General features: G+C 40.2%; 1 protein-coding gene across 6 annotated transcripts in view; it reads left to right on the plus strand.

Annotated features, from left to right (window-relative positions):
* Nucleotides 1-7,757: 7,757 nt before the first annotated feature.
* The window catches only part of GRIK2 (glutamate ionotropic receptor kainate type subunit 2), a 724,338-nt gene continuing 719,180 nt past the window's right edge, over nt 7,758-12,915 (plus strand). For 5 of the 6 annotated variants that reach the window (XR_013534449.1, XM_054254300.2, XM_054254299.2 and 2 more), the window contains exon 1: nt 7,758-7,886. The gene's annotated coding sequence lies outside the window, so the exon portion shown is untranslated. Of the gene's footprint in view, nt 8,650-12,915 lie in introns of all 6 variants that reach the window. The other variant, XM_035296392.3, reaches the window with a different exon arrangement.

The following is a 12,915-nucleotide window of genomic DNA, read 5'->3' on the forward strand; positions in this document are numbered from 1 at the left end:
TGTGGTTGGATAACTCTGTTCATGAAGTGGAAATGTGGTCAACAAACCCTTAGTCCCTACAGTCCACAGAGAAGGCTAAATCTGCTTCTGATTTTTATGTGATCAACTACATAAAATATTGATGCAGTTAAGTGATGCATTGCAATTGTCCATCTCTCTGTACTCAAATTTAATATGTGTTTACAAAGGGATGATGATCTGGAAGCAGATTGAAACAGTATTAAAAGTTTGTTAGGACAACAGATTGCAAAATAAAAGTTTATTTTCTGATTTTTACACTTTTCATTATCATACAGAGTATGGGCCTACATTTTTATTCTAGTTTTCTCTCTGTTCATTTTCCTCCCATTTTAAACTTATTGCCTCATCCATTAATTTGCAAAATTAAAAACCATAACTGCATTCCATTACCTCTGTTTTGTGCTCTCCAACAGTGCACATCCACACCAGGCAGCTCCGATCCAACAGCCCGGGTGATCCTTCCATAGGAAGGAATGTGAAATGCAGGTGGATAGCAGAGTGTCTATATCCTTAATGAATATCAGCCCTTGAAGCTGAGCTCACCTGCAATAAAAGATTTGAAAACTTTTCTAATTAGAGTCAGTACATTAAATTAGATGAAGAAAATCTATTGACACCCTGGTCAGTTTCTAAAGGTTCTCCGTAGTAGCTTTCTACAACATGGATGACCCCTCCAGGAAAAGCTTTTTAAGGAAACAGTCTTAATTCTGTATCAAAATGACTTATTATGTGGTAAACCAAATCAATCAAAATTTGCTCAGTGTAGACCTGAAATGTTATTATCACCCCCCAAAAAAAGAAGAAAAGAAAAAAATGCAACTGTGTAAGGGAGGAATATGTTAATTATCTGACTGTAGTGAACTTTCCATTGTGTGTGTGTATATATATATATGAACATCATGTTGTACACCTTAAATAAATAGAAATGAAAATGAATGTAAATCTTTGTTTGGCATTCTGAACGAGTTTGCAAAGTTGGCTGGAATCCTGTAACATATACAAGTGAATTATGTACTGTTACTGGAACAATCCATGAACACAACATTCTTAGAAATAATATCAGTGTCCATTTTGCCCATCTCCACTAGACAGTTATATACTTAGTATTAGTAACTAATAAGCACACGTTGTCTCATGGAAAGAATGACTAAAAAGACATTATCTTTGTGGAGGAAGAGTTATTACCAGAAGTGATTTTGTCTTTAGTTCTCACTTACTGCAAAATATGCTGTTGGCAGAGGGTATCACTTAGGGTCTGTTGAAAATACTCTTAGGGGATCAGGTCAAATTCTAGAGGTTTGCTCGAACTCTAATAAAGGTTGAAAGCAAGAGTGTTCCACTTACTTTTTTTTTTTTTTTGAAAAAAAGAACGAAAAAGAGAAAGGGGGAGAGAGAACAGGAGTCTTGCTCTATTGCCCAGGCTAGAATACAATCTAAAAATAGGTATTTAACACCTCTTTTATGCCGAAAATTGTACTTAACAATGGAGACAGGAAGGAATAAAGGAAGAAAATAACAAACAAACAGCCAACCAATATTTCATATAAGTCTGTGAAGTGCTATGCAAATGCTGAAGGGTGATTTATTTCCAATTACGTGGTCACATTCAAAATAGGTGTAATGTGATACTGAGAAAAATGTATGTTCTGTGGACCTGGGGTGAAGAATTCTGTAAATATTCACTGAGTTTACTTCTTCCAGGTCTGAGTCCAAATCAGAGATGTCTCTGTTAATTTTCTATCTCATTGATCCATCAAATATTAATAATGTGGTGTCAAAGTCTCCCGCTATTATTGTGCAGGAGTCCAGGTCTCTTTATAAGTCATTAAGAGTTTGTCTTATGTATCTGGGTGTTCCTATATTGGGTGCATATATATTTATGATCATTGGCTCTTGTTGTTGCATTGATCCTTTTACCATTATGTAATGTCCTTCTTTGTTTCTTTTAGTCTTTGTTACTACTAAAGTTACCACTCCTGTTTTTTTTTTTCCTCTCTCTCTCTCCATTTGATTGGTAAATCTTCCACCAACCCTTTGTTTTGAGTCTTTGTGTGTCCTTACTTATGAGATGGATCTGGATACAGCGTACCGATATGTTTTGACTTTTTATTCAATTTGCCTGTCTGTGTCTTTGATTGGGGCATTTAATCCATTTAAGTTTAGGATTAATATTGATATTTGTGAGTTTAACATTATTGTTTAATGCTAGCTGGCTTCATTATGGAGATACTCCACTTACTTTTAAGCTAGCTTTCCCTCTAAGAGGAAGCTCCTGATTTCTGGTCAAAAATCTTTTCTAGGGAGTTGCTGAGGGGGAAAGTCTGCTCAATCTGAGCTGCTCCATATTCTCTAGCCCTCCATATTCCCAGCCTAATTCATAGAGATTTATCTCTTGCATTTTAGAAACAACATCTGAAACCCTTTCTGATATAAGACAGAGAGTTGTTATAGATACGACTTTCACCCACTTTCCTTCTCTGATGTACCAGCAAGAACAATAAACTAGAGTTGAATACTGGTTCCACCTTTACCAGCTGTGTATTCATAGGCAAATTACATGACCTCTTTCTGTTTTAGTTTACTTATCTTTAAAATGAGAATTTTGCATTTGATAAGACTACTCAAATAATTAAATGTAGTATTTTATGCAAAAGTATGCCTGCCTAGAATACAGTAGATTTTAGATAAATAATAGTTATTTTTATCCCTGAATCCTTGCATTAAGCTCCCAGAAAAAATACAGAGAGCAAAGGTGGGTAGAGAATAGTCATAAGGATATATATTTGGGTGTTTCTTTATTATCCGACAAATTAGATCATGTGCTTTGAGGAAATGTATACTTCTGCCTCTGTATGCCTTCCCATCCCACACAGTGGGAATTTCTCTCCACTCTTCCATACTCCTAATGATAATTGCTTCTTTCCTTCTTCTTTGGAGATAGGGTGGGGAGTTCAGCACAAAATATTTTCTGGTACAACATACCGCTTTAAAAGATGCCACTTGTGTATGTTCTGCTGATATATTCCTGCTTTTCTATTAGGCATTCTAAAGAAGTAAAAGCAAGAATATGATATTCTTGCTAACAGAAGCTACCATGTGGCTTTAGAAATGTCGTGGAAGGTGTATTGTCTCGATTTCTTTCTCATTGTTGTGTATTCATTTCCCTGGAACATAGTTGGTAACTCAATAAATACTTGCTAAAATAGTGTTATTAAAAACTGCGATTACTTTTGCACCAACCTTGTAATTAGCTAGGGATTAAGTAGAACATGGAGATTTGGGAATCTGTAAGGGAAGAGGTAGCAGTGGTGGGGTAGATGAAGGAAGACACTGCAAAGTATTGTAACCTCAAGAGCCTAAGATTTATACTGGTAGAAGGAAAGAATGAGAGTCCTTGAAATTTTCAAAGAATTGTAAGTCATCAGGAGGCTGAGGCAGGAGAATTGCCTGAACCCAGGAGGCGGAGGTTGCGGTGAGCCGAGATCGCGCCATTGCACTCCAGCCTGGGTAACAAGAGCGAAACTCCGTCTCAAAAAAAAAAAAAAAAAAAAAAAAAAAAAAAAAAAAAAAGAATTGTAAGTCATCAAGGTAGAATGGCCCCGAGTGTTGGACAAGTATCCAATCACATTTTATTATCCTTTCACACTTCCATGTTCCTGATAAAAATACCACTCCTTTCTTCATACTCCTTAAACATCTAATACTTTCTCCCTACTAAAGACTCTCAGCTTGCGTTTTAGTTTTATTTCATGCAGAAAACACAAATAACAACAGGACCTTGTATCCTCTTTCTGTTCCTATTCTTCCCCTCCCCGCCCCTCCCCTCCCCTCCCCTCCCCGCCCCTCCCCTCCCCTCCCCTCCCCTCCCGGCCCCTCCCCACCCCTCCCCTCCCCTCCCCTCCCCTTCCCTTCCCTTCCTGAAAAATTTGCTACTAAATTCTTTAGGTGAGACCAAGCAAATCAGGAATCTGCATGAGAGTTAGGATCATGGAAGGCAGTGGTAAGGAAGGTGTCAATGGAGCAAGGTAGCCCAGCATAGAGCTTTGAAGCTTATGTAGGAAAAATAGACTCTAAACACCACACTTAAAAACTAATTGGCATCTGTATTATATGCTCTGTCTCCCTTCTTATTACCTGGGTTTATTGATCCTTCTCCTATTCCAAGGTAAATCCTTCTGCTTCTACTAGGTCCCATCCTTTCTTGACTAATCAATGCCTTCAGCATGTTTATGCCCAATTATGGCTAAAATGACCTCAGGTAACAGGAATAGGTGGGAAGCATGACACCTGGTCTCTAGTCCTAGAACTATTTTTAACCCACTCTGTGACTCTAAGTAAGTTCTCTTGGTCTAGATTTTCTCACCTCTAAAATGACATTGTTGAAATAGATTGGTGGTTCTCAGCCTGGGGTGTAGGGGGCTCCTCACCAGCCCATGATGGCCTTCAAGGCATCTGTGTGTCTTCCAATGTTGCCTGCAAAATTTTGAGGTCATTGCACATGTGTACATTTTGTTTTCAGATGGGACACAGTGAAAACTGAACTAGAGTAGATTTCCTTGAAGTGTCTTTAAGTCCTGACTTCATATGAGTTTAAGTTTTGAAAGATACTACAAGAGACTGTGACGCTACTCTGTACAGCTAGAAGGCAGTCTCAGTCCTGCCATATCCTGAGTATGTCACTCCTTTTCTTTCACTTTGGTTTTTATGATCTACAAAATGAAAGTGTTGAATGAGATGATCCCAAATAATACTTTCATTTTACATTCAGTTCAACAAAATCAGGCCAAAACAAACAAACACATCTTGGTAGTAAGCTTGAATTCAGACTGGTCTCTGCTATGTCTTCAGAAGTTGAAATCTTGAGCTGCTAATGTTCTAAGAGCACTTTGAGAGGGAAGAAAGAGATGGTGGGAACTGGGCAAGAGAGAGTAAGGAGGTTGGTTCCTGCATAAGACTGTAGCTGAAGGACTTAGCAACCTTCTAAATTTTAGGAGAGTAAACCTTAAGGGTGACTGGAAATGGAAGGGAAAAAGCTTCATAGTTTCCCCAGAAGAGACTTGAGATCTTATTCCTTATATGTTTAACTTCCTAAATCCTAAAATAAATTATGAAAAATATCTCTTTATAGCATTGGATTACTTTTGAAGGGTTAAATAGATATGCAGAGTCTAATGCTCCCTTGTTAGTCTGTTTTTCTCTTTGGAATCTAGATAATATTTTGCTATTGAGCAAATGGATTTGTCACAGCACACATAATTCTGATTTGTTCTACTCTGCCAGCTCTCTCCCCTTTTCTCCCATGCTGTTGTTAGGACTTGTTCTCTTTTTACAAGTGTGTCCTGTTTGCTTCAAAAAAGAGATTCATGACTGGGCTCTCAGATCATACACAGCATTAACAGGAAGTTGTTAGTAAGCCTCTCCTTTCCCAAGTACAACATGGGCCTGGGGGCAACAGTGTGGAGAGTGGAAGGTCTATCTCAGTACCATTCTTTCATCCAGTGCCTACTGCATGCCAGACTCTGATAAACACTTAATGTCAAATTAGACATACTCTGTTCTGCACTCTCAGAGTTATCACAAAAGAGCTGGGTGCCTTCACTCAGGGATTTCCACTGGAATCTGCTCCTGCTGGTGTTTTACTCCTTTCTCCCTGGAAGTGGGTGGATGTAATCATGACAAGGAGAGAGTCTTTAGCCAGTAGACAAGTTGTCTTCATTACTGTCATGGGGCAAAGGGACTGAATGGGGCATTTTTTCGGAGCCTGGCCCAAACTTGGTTGTGCCTCGAGGGCCCATTAGGCTGCAGGTCACAGCAGCTGGAGCCCAGGCGCCCAGAGCTGGTCACGCGTCTGTGCTGCCCGCTCCAGGAAGCACAATAGACTCATTGACTATTTATTTACTCGGTAGAACAAGGCTGCTGTTGACTTAATTACCGGAGCCTCCCTGCCACCCCGGGGATTTTAAATGCCTAAGGGGCTCTCCATTGCCACTAACTCGGCTCTCTTTAAGCTAAGTCCTGAGCCCCCTCACGCACCACCACCCCCCCCCCCCCGCCTCCAAGAATGCCCAGTAGGCATATTGGAGGACCAGGGCGCAGAGAGCCCTGGGTGGTGACCAAGAAGGAAAGACTGGCGGGTTTGGCAGGACTGAATTTCTGTGTTTCAGAGCTAGTCTGATCCAGGGGCTAGCCTCAGGTTGTGGAACACCGTGCTGCGCCAGGGTCCGGCGAGCGCTTAACCCTACTAGGACTGCAGTGAAGGAGGCAGCAAAAGGGCAAATTGTTGTGTCCAGCTCAGACCAGTGGTCTACGTCCAGAGAAGTAGCCTATCTACTTCCGAGACTTCGGAATTAGATACTGGAGAGCCACCAGGGATCTGGGCTGCTTGGGGACTGCAGAGCCGTGGAATCCCACCTGGCCCTTCTTTATACAGCCCCGTTTGAAATGGTCTCTTGAGCCCAGTGCGCCTGGCCTGTTCCCGCTCAGCCTCACTTAAATCTCTTCGCGAATCGGAGCTCGCCAACTTCCTCTGGGGGAAACTGCTAAGACTCAGCTCCAGTTAATATTGTAGGGCTGAGGATAAAATAGCAACGGTATTGAATAGATGTTGACTTTTCCGACCCAGAGGAGCGGAACTCAGGGATTGTTTGCAGAAGCTAATCGTTTCCACCGAGAAGCGGGGAAAGCCTGGTGCGCTCACCGCCGCGAGCCCCTCCCTGGAAGCCAAGCTGCGGGAAGACTCTGGGACTCAGGTGGCCCGCCCCATCTCCGTCCTTTAAAATAAAGCCCCCTCCCCGCCCCCAAGAACTTGGACAGGTGGCCGCCAAACCAGGGCTGCTCCCCAGACTCCTCTTTCCAACCTTGGAGTCTGCGGCCTCAGGTTCGGTGCTCACTAGATCTCGAGTCCAACTTTTTAAAAAATTTGCTTAGGTTGAGAGTTCCAGTACTTGGCGGGAGTAAGGAAGGGTCTACTATTTAAGGCGCCAGACTTACACAGAGACAACCCTCACCAACCTCCTGACATTCAGGAAAAGTCCGTTTCCAAGTATAGGTTCTCAGCAGTAGTGGCAGGGAGCAGGGCACTGTGACTCCCAGCGTCTGAGGGAATACCGGCAGCAGCGCTACCAGAGCGCATTTGTTGTGTGCGCTGGAGGTCGGGGTGGGAGGTGAGCAGATCAAGATCTTTCCTGCAAACCCCAAAGGGAAATGGCCGTAGTTGGACTAAGAGGTACACTTTGGAGACAACCAGCTGCCCTCCAAGCCCTGGCAGTGGAGAAGTTTCGTTGCTGCGGTTTTGGAGACCTCTCCAAAAAAGCCATCACCCAGAACCAAATGTGTTTGGGCTCCTTATATGTGTTGTCACCACTCAAGGCCAGGCAAATTCCTTGGCGCTTTGCATTACTCACTCTGTGACAGAGCACCTTGGCCTTAGTCTCCCCATCCCAGGGGGCGGGTGTGCACTAAGGGAGCGAAGTTCAGCCGGAGGCTTCCTAACATCCAAGTCTGGGGACACCAGGAATTCTCTTGCTCTAGCTCCTGTGTTCCAGGGGTGGAAGGTGTCCCCGAGTGGCTGCGGCGGCCAGGAGCGTGCGGGGGCCACGGGGAAAGGAGCGCGGCTCCTTTAAAGCAAGAGGCGAGGAACCCCCGCCAGGAGGCGTGTCTGTCTCTGCCGCCGCAGCCGCCGCCGCCGCCTCTGCTGCCGCCGCTGCTCCTCGGTCACCGTCTTCGTCGCTGCCGTCACTCGCGCTCGGCGCAGGCGGCTGCGCTGCTCGGTCTGGGAGCTGGGGACTTTCCGCCCGACCTCCTCCGGCTGCTCCTCCACGAGGACCACCCCAGCCCCTCCCCGCCCACCTCACCCCCAGCGCCAGGTAAGGACTCCCTGGCGGCGGGCTGCGCTCCGGGCTCCTTCCTGAGGTGTTTGTTTTCACGGGGACGGGAGGGACTGCGGGTGGGCAAGGGGTATTTTCCGTCCGAAGAGAAGGAAGAAGGCGAAGAGCAGCGCTGCGGACCTTAGTGCGCTCGGGGCACCCGCTGGACCGATTCCTTGCGAGTCTCTTTGTCGGGCTCGTCTCAGCCAATTCCCGTCAAGCATGCAAGTGGCTCTGTTGGCTGCAGTCGCCTGTGTTCTCCACATAAAATGATTTAATAAGTGGACGTGTACGTGTCAGGAAGTGGCCTCAGCTACGGGGACTCACGCGAGGCGAAGAGAAGGAGACAGATGGCAAGAAGCTGTGTGTCTGCCTGCGGGTCTGACGAACTCGCCATCCCTCCTTCTGTCCATCCATCCTTCCATTAACCCTACTCCTTAGTTCTGCGCTGAGGAAGTACATTTATTTTAACCGGTACCCGTATTAAGAGCTTCGGAAAAAACTTGGAGGGCGTCCCATTAGGGTAAAGAGGGGGCAGTGTTACCAGGGTGGATCATAAACCTCAAGAACTTTTAACGAACCACATCCTCTGATATTTTTACCTTTAAGGAGATAGAGTTTCTTTACCAAACAACACGACCAAGCTGAGACTCCTTAGAGAATGATTTCCCATTTAGGCAATGGGGAATATTAGAAAACTTAAATACTACTAGCCTTTTGGTAATGCACTGATTATCTTCTATCATTTCTTCATCTCCATACCGTAAGTATTCTGTCATCAGAAATTATCTTATGGATTGATGATTATTTTCACCTCACAAGAGATGATTGGTTCATTTGAGTCTTAATTAGTCAGTGTAGTTGCTGAGAGAAAAGTAATTGTATTTCAATCTTGATTTGTCTTAATTCATTACTTTATAACTTTATAGAGCCTATTCCTGTTATCACAAAGGCCGCCTGTCAACTTACAGTGGCCTTAAAAACTTTTGAGTCAAACAAACAACAAAAAATTGAAATGCACAGGGGGAAGGTGATAGAGAAATGACCAATATTTGGAAGTTTTACCTGTTTGTTATCTCCTTTTTAAATCCATTGACGATCACACAGGCTGAAATTACAAAAAAAAAAAAAAAAGTTATGGGATATTCCACTTCAGTTTCTTAATTAATCTACACTTCTTTTTAGTATCTAAAAATTCATTAAAACTCTAAATGTCATTAATCATCAATGCAGCAGAATATTGGTGGACCAGCTGATAATGTGTTCAGAATCATAAGGGGTAGCATAGCATACATAGTTAAGAAGAGTGAGTTGTAAGTATGCAACAGTGTGATTTCAACTCAAACCTGACTCAGTCCTGGCTTTATTCTCTGAGACATTTAATGCTATGTATAAAGCGGCTGTTTATTTTAGCTAAGTTGCAATGCAACAGGCCACTTGCATGGAATAATAGGTTAGGTGTTACTGTAAGATGAGGTCTCTCAAATGTCACATAACAACAGGACTTCCATGACAAGCCAAGTGGAATCCTTAGTAAGAATTCCATGTGAAAACATTAAATATAGCTATGGCATGGAAGAACCTTTGAAACACCTGGGAAATTCAGGTTGTTCTCGGATATATATTTGCTGTTTCCAGCAAAAGGGGTAGGTATTGTCTTTTAAAATGTTGTACTATAAAGATTATTACATATTTCCTCATACCCCAGCAGGTGGCAGCTAACTAGAATAAGATTCATTTTCACTGGGAGAATAGGAAACTAAAATTGCTTCTCAAGTAATAGTGCCAAAGAATAAGAGGTCATTTGTGTCAGCAAATATAAAAATACAGTGAAAGATGAAGCTAGTGGTTTTTGTTGTTATTGTTGTTGGAAGAAGCTTTGTATTAACATGATATGTATTTTCTTCTTTGTCAATTTATCATAGGTTTGATATTTATGTCCGTCTTCTATCGGTTTATTTATTTGAGGTTTACTTCTAAACACAGCTTTTCTCTGTGTGTACATGTATGTGTGTGTTTGCAGTTTGTTATCTCTGCTTTGACCTTGGAACCTACAGAGCTTTGGCTCCTAGAAATAAAGAGTGCCATATGGTTAAAATGAGAAAAAAATGAGACCATAGAATAAAATATATAAGTATTACTATTACTAAGTGTATGTAATTGTCTGACACCCAATAGCCATCATTTTCTTTTTCCTTTAAGAGAGGAGCAAATTACAAAACTGACACAATTTTTAAAAGAGTTAAATATGGTCAGTGAAATACTGTATAAGGACTTTATTAATCCTTCATATAACCACAGAACTATGATGTGTAGTATCAGTATTGGGGAAAAATACTTGTAATAACTTCAAAATTGCCATGCATTAAAGCATCAACTATGCCACCGAATTATTTTATTGTTGTATAGAGGAGGTAAATTTAGCAAAATTTTTTTTCCTCGGAAGTGAGTTTAATGAGAAAGAACAAGAATTAATCTAATTACCCCTGTAACAGATGGAAATCTGGAGGTGGAGAATTGAAAATGATAACTAATTGTACATTTAAAAAAATGTCTTTAGCCACTGAATATTGACAGTATGTTATTTGGCATTCTGAATTGTGGCCTTTCTGGAAATTTTTTATACCAACAAACAAGTAGTTTAGTGTTCATGAGCAAACTCACAATTAATGTAAATGGTCTTTTTAAAATAGTATGCCCTATTACAAAAAAAAAAAGGATGACTCTTAGTACATCTCAGATATAGCAAGCAATCCCAGTTAGTTGCACTGAAAAATACACATAACACAGTTGATAAAATAGTCCTCTTGATAGCGTGAACAATGCAATAATTCCAATTCCTTTACTCTGTGTAGTAAAAATTTTCACATTGTCACTCAAATATCATATTACCCATTCATTGTACTTTCAATATACTACTCCAGAATAAACCAATGCCTGGAGCACTGTCCGTGGTCCTGAAGAAAGGTCATCTCCAGTCTTGCAGAAGTTCAATTGGACAGGTGGAATTGCTGTCTAATGTGTTAAAGTCTTTCAACTGAATCTAATTTAGCATATGTGCAAAATTGATTCTTTGGGGATCAATTAATAGTAGAAAAAATTCCAATCTTTTAACTGTTTTATTAAGAACTTCATGAATATGGACGTTTGATTTTTCACTTTTTCAACTAGACATCCAAATAACTGCCCCAAAATAAATAGTTTAGAATGCTAGTTTCAAGTAGAAAAGTTGCAACCATAATGTAAAATGTTATTATATTGACAGAATACATGAACAAGGTGATATGGCACATTTTGTTTTCTCAGGTTCCAATAAATGCCAGCTACACTGTGAAATTTCAGTATTTTGATTAGTCACAATAAAACATGCTATTTTCAGGCAGTAGATATCAGTTATATTGGAAGATAAAAATGTGAAGAATTATTTTTTTCCCCTGGCAGTCATTATTATCTCTTCTAGGATCAAAAAGAAAATGAACAAACAGAATGGAATAAATGAGACAGCAAATACAAAATAGAACATGTTGGGCTGTACATGTTTTATAAGAGATATTTTAAACATGGACTGAAGGAGTCGCTAGATACCCTTGGTTTTAGCAATAGGTATTCCTTTTAAGGTGCTCAAATACTCGAATTATTTGATTGAATTGCCTGCTAGACTGCAGAACTAGCCATTCATGATACTTATTTTTGACACTGCAGTTATTGCCTCCATCTTAAAAAAATAAATGCCACTTAATGCCTTTGCAAAATGTAGATTTCTATTGAAATCAACACTTTATAATATCTTAAGAAAATTTAAATTTAAAAAATCACTGTAATGAAATGAAAACATTGTAGTGTTTTCTTGCTATTTGGGGGGAAATTACAAGGCAAATATTCATATCACTCATATTACTCCATATTTAAAAATTAGCCTTCAAATAGAATGTATTACTTTTTGTAAGATTTAACTTATGCCCTGTTAGTTGGTTATGAAAAAGAGATTAATTATAAGACATAGGTCCAACAGTTTGCCTTTTATGATGTTTAATTATTTAAAAATGTATACGATATTTTTTATTATACTTGTTAGTTTCACTTAATGTAAAATATTAGCATTGAATATTTTTAATCAGATGTAGACCATGCATTATCTATTTTAATAATAAAATGTATTTTAATATTGAAAGAAATCTCTGTACTTCGTTTCTTGCTAATAAACTCCTGCTAATGAAAGCCAAGAGAGTTACTACCTGGTGACTCTAAATATTTCCACCAGAAAACTAGCAAAGGATAAAACAGTTTTAGAGGAGGTTATAACGCTCAATGTTGCTCAAGCTATGATCCCATATAGCTGTAGAAAAAAGAATGTTCTCTTTGGAAAAAAGAATGTTCAAAAAACCAAAATGTGAAGAAATTTAGGCATAAATTATTGAAGGCTTTAGAGTTTGCCGCACGAATTTAGACATCATTGTTTTTACATATGCACAATTGTTTTCTTTGAGCTTAAAAAATGGGTGGAAAATATAATTTCTTCATTTTAATTTGACATTTCTTCCATAAAAGTTCATTGAAAAAATTTCTCCTACTTCTGGGTAACAATCAAGGAATACCCCAGTCAAGTTTTTAAAGAGTGAGTTTACCTCTCAATTGCATTCCAAATAGAAAAGTATAAATAAGACTCAACCTAACCACAAATTACATTTGCAGTAAATTCCTCTATCTTAGATCACTTTCTTTTTCACAATTCCCAAACTGACTCTGATTTAGCTAATAATTTACTGAAATTCATCAATTGATTGGAAGAAGTCTGCTTACATACACCACTCATTCTATCAGCAAAGATTCATTGAAAAGAAAAGCAGTGTTCCCCACATAAATAAATCCGACTTCTTTCTTGCAACTCAAAGCGGGCTGTCAGATCGGTTGCATAATAGATATTGGGGAGCTCACTGGCCGGGAGCCTTAAGAGGAGAGCAGCTACCTCAATCTTTCTCACTTAGTCTTGGCTTCACGTCAGAAGCTGTGCAGCAGTGCAGTAGAATAG

The sequence above is a fragment of the Callithrix jacchus genome, chromosome 4 (assembly GCF_049354715.1).
Source record: "Callithrix jacchus isolate 240 chromosome 4, calJac240_pri, whole genome shotgun sequence".
Taxonomy (NCBI): Eukaryota; Metazoa; Chordata; class Mammalia; order Primates; family Cebidae; genus Callithrix; species Callithrix jacchus.